Genomic DNA, 6,000 nt, shown 5'->3' with positions numbered 1-6,000 from the left:
GAGATGAGTGTACCCCCTGCTCATGTTTCCTCTTTTAACCTTTCTTGCTACTAGAATATAGACTGAGTGGACATGATGGTGAGCCAAACTCAACCAAGCCAAAGAGGGCCACCGTCTAGAGAATGGGGAGTAACAAGAGAGAGGACCTGGTTCCTGATACTACAGAGTCCCAAATCAACCTTGGACTATTTGCAATCAGACTGTTTGAGGTGGGGTTGGGAGCAGTGGAATAAGCAACTATCTTATTTAAACTACTATTAATTTGTATCTGTTAAAGCTGCCACATCAATATTCTGTTACTATTTTATATTGTGTAGCTTCTATATGCAATTATAACATGTCTTATGACCATAATTATTTAAAAATTCGCATTATGTTGAATATACGGTGCTTACCAGTAATCCTTATATGTTTCAATATCCCCTCTGTAATAAATACTTTATTCTAAGCATGCTCAGTTCCCCTGATATATCTTTTCATTCCAGAAGAGACATATGGATAATATATTCTCAGAGTTCTTCATATTTAAATGACATCTTGATTGTTTTTAGAATTTTTGAATCACACCTTTCCCCTGAAGCCTCTGGAGATTGCTTTTTTTTTTTTTTTAAACCTATTGGTCTGTGAAGGGGAGTATTGAGATCAGCCTGATTATTTCTTCTTTTAAAGTAATCCGACTCGGGGCGCCTGGGTGGCTCAGTGGGTTAAAGCCTCTGCCTTTGGCTCAGGTCATGATCCCAGGGTCCTGGGATCAAGCCCCGCATTGGGCTCTCTGCTCAGTGGGGAGCCTGGTTCCTCCCCTCTCTTTCTCTCTCTCTCTCTCTCTCTGCCTGCCTCTCCGCCTACTTGGGATCTCTCTCTCTCTGTCAAATAAATAAATAAAATCTTAAAAAGAAATGTGTAGCTTAAAAAAAAAAAGTAATCTGACTCTTCTGCTAGGGGGCTTGCAGACTGTAAACTTTGGGACAGGAATTCCGTAAAGATTATGTGACAGCACTGGTCAGTATTTAGTCATTTTAAAAGAACATTGTAGATTATTCAGTGTATAAATTTCTGGCTTCCATTATGTCATTTTCTTGTTATATTATTTAATTTTTCTTTTTATTCTGTTGTCTTCAAAAGCACCAACTATCATAGCTTATTCATCCATTCAACAAACATTAAATAAATGTTGGCCACCACTTTTTTTTAAGTTTTTATGAATTTAGAGAGAGAGAGAAAGCAGTGGGAGGAGCAGAGGGAGAGGAAAAGAAGGATCTCAAGCAGACTCTGTGCTGAGCACAGTGCCCAAAGCATGGCTTGTTCCCACAACCCTGAGATCCCGACCTGAGCTGAAATCAAGAGTTAGGCATTCAAACGACTGAGCACTCAGATGCCCCAGGCCACCACTCTTTGTATTACTATGCGCCAGTCAGGCGTTGTTCTGGAAGCCAACAACAGGGTGAAGAAGATGGACAAAGTTTCTGCTCCACGGAGCATGCTTTCTAGTGGGAGGAGGCAGAAAATCATTAGCGTCATTTCAGATGGAGATATGTTTTCGGAAGAAAAACCAGGGCGACATAACAGCGTGCCCACCACAAAGCAGCAGATCGAGGACAACGACAGCATTTGAACTGAACCCTGAAGGTCTCCAAGAAACCATCCATCCAAAGAGCCTCAAGTCCTTTTTGCCACGTCACACATTGAACCCCTTGGGAAATCCTGCAGGGGTTTCTGAGTGATTTCAAAAGTCAGATCACTTCTCATCACCTCGGCTGCTACCACCTTGGACCGGGCTACCTTCACTCGTCACTGGTTTCCCTCCTTCCACTCGTGTCCTCTCAGTTGCCGTCCTCCAGCGTCCAGAGTAATTTGTGAAAACTTAGTCACACACTGTCGTTGGCTTGCACAAATCTCAACGCTGGCCTCCCATGACAAAGAGGGTTACTTTCTACCAGAAACCATTTATTTCCTCTTTCTCGCCTAATAAAATTGCCCGGTTTTAGCGAGGCAGATTTCCCAGCTTCCCTTGCAGCCCGCTTTGACGAGGTGATCAAATCCCAGCCAACAAGAGACAAGCGGAAGTGACCTGAACAGTTTCTAGCTTAGTGCCCTTCAAAGGAGAAGAGTGGTTCTTTCCTTCTGGACTGCTTACATTCAGGCTGATGCGGGAGAGAGGAACTTCTGTGTGATCTAAATCATGGCTGTTTCGAGCTCTCAGCAGAAATGATGTGGGGTACTGCTGGACCGTTCCATTAAAAGAGGCTCCCGTTTCTGAATCACGATTCCTGCTGCCTCTGCTGGAGGCTCTTGAGGATGGCAGAACCAGCTACTAATCCCAGGCTGCCTACATATACACAGTTCTATGGGAGAGAGAAATAGACTGTAACCTGTTGAAACCGCTCCACTTTTGGGGTCTGTTTGCCCCAGCATCTTAGATCCTGCCTAACCAATATATTTCCTTTCACGCTTAAATGTGAACGTCTTTTTTTTTTTTTTTAAGATTTTATTTATTTATTTGACACAGAGAGAGAGATCACAAGCAGGCAGAGAGAGAGGGAAGCAGGCTCCCCGCTGAGCAGAGAGCCCAATGCGGGGCTCGATCCCAGGACCCCGAGATCATGACCCGAGCCAAAGGCAGAGGCTGATCCCACTGAGCCAGCCAGGTGCCCCTTAAATATGAACTTCTTAATCTGAAGAAGAGTATGCGTATCTCCTAGGGAGACTAGCACCTAGCAGTGTTTACATCAAGGTGTATACTAAAAATATATCCGTGCCTTTCCCCATCCCCTTCACTCAGCACCTCCTTTTCTTTGCCTAGAGGCCCTAAGGTCAGTGTGATTGAAATTTAATGGGAAATTAAATACCTGTAATTAGAAAGATGGTTCTTAAGGGGATAGTATCAATAAACATGTATGTTAGGAGCTGTTATATTTTTTTTTAAAGTTCTTTCACTTTTTTTTTTTAAGATTTTATTTATTTATGACACAGAGAGAGAGAGAGATCACAAGTGGGCAGAGAAGCAGGCAAAGGGGGAGAAGCAGGCTCGCCACTGAGCAGAGAGCCCGACACAGGGCTCGATCCCAGGACCCTGAGATCATGACCTGAGCTGAAGGCAGAGGCTTTAACCGACTGAGCCACTCAGGCGCCCCCAGAGCTGTTATATTTTTGACGTTAAAAGATTTCTCTTTCTTTACAAACATTTCTTTCATTCCTCACAAGAGCCCTAGAAACCGTCATGATGATCCCCATTTCTTTGATGAGAATACTGAGGCTTGGGGATTGGCTGTTTGTCAAAGAATGCTGAACAAGGCAGTTATAAATAAAGCCAGATTTTCTTCCATATCTGTGGTTAAAGACTCTTGTTCCTCCTACCTGAGCTTCCAACAAGTGAGAAAGACAGGTGAGCTCCAGATTAGGAGTCAAGAGAAGGGAATTCTCATGATCTTGGCCACTTTGAACTCCATCTCCTTCTCCATCTTCCAAACAGAAGGATGTGGAACCTGCAGCCGCTGAGGAATGACCCCAGATGCTTCACAATCACCACATTAGGCCAATTTCTCTGCTCCCATTACTTAGGTCCACACACATGCCAGGGGCCACGGCCTCCCTGCATTCCCCCAAGGAACCCGAGAGTTAACTGCTTCACTCACTAACATTTATTGAGCCCGACTTGGGCACCTGGTCACAGAGATGAACAAGATGCAGAGGATGTCTGGCCTCACCAAACTTCACTTTAGGTGGCGGGGAGAGGCGGGGAGAGGCGGGGGGTGGAGGCTGGCCATACACAAACAAGTACACAGGTTTAAAATTATCTGGAAAACGGGGCACCTGGGTGGCTCAGTCATTAAGCGTCTGCCTTCAGCTAGGGTCATGATCCCAGGGTCCTGAAATCGAGCCCCACATCGGGCTCTCTGCTCAGCAGGAAGCCTGCTTCTTCCCTCTCTCTGCCTGCCTCTCTGCCTACTTGTGATCGCTGTCAAATAAATAAATAAAATCTTTTTTAAAAAAAAAGAGAGAGAGAGAGACTTTAGGTGCCTGGGTGGCTCAGTGGGTTAAGCCTTTGCCTTCGGCTCAGGTCATGATCTCAGGGTCCTGGGATCAAGCCCCGCATTGGGCTCTCTGCTCAGCAGGGAGCCTGCTTCCCTTCCTCTCTCTCTCTCTCTGCCTGCCTGTTTGCCTACTTGTAATCTCTGTCTGTCAAATAAATAAATAAATAAATCTTTATAAAATAAAAAAAGAATTTGTCAAACAGATATTGTACTACAGCACAGTGCATCCCAACTCCGTATTAACTGACATCATATTAGTAGCCTCAAAATGGCCAGAATAAGGGTATTTACATCAGAGAAACCAGCCCATACTACAAAACACAGCTTTGTTTTTGGGGACAGCCAGTTGTTAAACATTTGTCAGTCCCCCACATATACCTCCAAGGATAGCCACTACTAACCTGGCTTCTAAACTCATAGAGGGGCACCTGGGTGGCTCAGTGTGTTAAGCCTCTGCCTTTGTCTCAGGCCATGATCTCAGTGGTCCTGGGATCGAGCCCTGCATTGGATTCTATGCTCAGCGGGGAGCCTGCTTCCCTCTCTCTCCCTGTCTGCCTCTCTGCCTATTTGCGATCTCTCTCTCTGTCAAATAAATCTTTAAAAATAAATAAATAAAAATAAACCCATAGAAACTTTATACAGAAGACATACTCTTGGGGGGCTGATCTGATCTCTTTGGCTTCAGCCACATTGTATTTGTGAGATTCATTCAAATCACTGGATGCATTAAAGGGACAGCAGGGGGCCAAGCGTAGGAGATGCGGACACCAGTAAGGAGGTACTCTGGCCAGACTTTGCTCTTGGGATAGGAACTGAGAATGGAGTTAGGAGAGGGAGACAGAGCTCTGAGATGGAACCCAGTGATTGGCCCTGATCCCAATGTCAAAGAAGGTCATAGCTTCTGGAAAAGTTTAGGACCTGGAAACTGCACAGAAAAGGGATTGAGGGCCATATAATAGGTGAAATGCATCTTTTCTAAAGAGGGGGCACCAGCTAGGGGATTTGTAACTGATAGTTTCAGGATTAGGTGTACAAGAAGTGGACGTATGATAAAGGAGACGAGACTCTTGTAGACAAGGCAGATTGCAACCGTGAAATGAAGACACCCATACTTCAGTAGAAAAAGCAGGTGTTATTGTAGGTCCTTTGTTTTCAAGACTTCTTTGGTTTGAAACAGGATGGGGAAGGTGACTAACACACAGGAAGAGAAAGAGAAGGATTCTTATCTCAAAGGTAAAATTATACTGATAAGCTATAGAGAGGATAAAGCCAGGATAAGGATTATAGGGAGGAAAGGTTGATTATTTTTTTCAAGGTTCAATATACAGAATCCTGAAGGAGTTGAAAGAAGAGGAAATATATCCATTCTTTTATGTGTTTGCTCATTCGTTCATATATTTAATATTTGTGTTTCAGGCAGCAGGTTCAGCACATTTGACTAAGAGGCAATATCTGATCCTAGAACTTTGCTTTTAGAGGGAGAGAAAGCATACACAATATGGGATATCTTCCTGCTTTTCCTCCCCTCCCTCCCACTGCCATAGCAATGCTCAAGGGAAGGTGTGCTCTGCCAGGGGAAGAGCATTCATTCTTTTTTCGCTTATTGTTTTCAACTCATAGTATCCTATAGTAGAACTGTTGAGATATTGTGAGAATTAATGTCAAGATAAACTCTAAAACTGATCTAGGGTAGCATTGTTGGCAATAGGATTCCAGAACTCCACACATCCGAATAATTTTCTGTAGTGAGTTGAATTTCATACTCTCAAAAAGATATGTTCCCCATGTCCTAAACTGGTGAATAGGGGCCTTATTTGGAAACAAGATCTTTGCAGTTGGAATTAAGGATCTTTAGACAAATGCCAAGGAACACTGAGCCCGCAGAAGCCACAAGAGGCAAGGAAGATGTCTCCACAACTGCCTTTGGAGGGACCATGGCTCAGCCAACACCTTGATCTTTGGCCTCCAG

This window comes from Meles meles, chromosome 18, assembly GCF_922984935.1.
Source record: "Meles meles chromosome 18, mMelMel3.1 paternal haplotype, whole genome shotgun sequence".
NCBI classification, from domain to species: domain Eukaryota; kingdom Metazoa; phylum Chordata; class Mammalia; order Carnivora; family Mustelidae; genus Meles; species Meles meles.
This window is presented reverse-complemented; position numbering follows the sequence as displayed.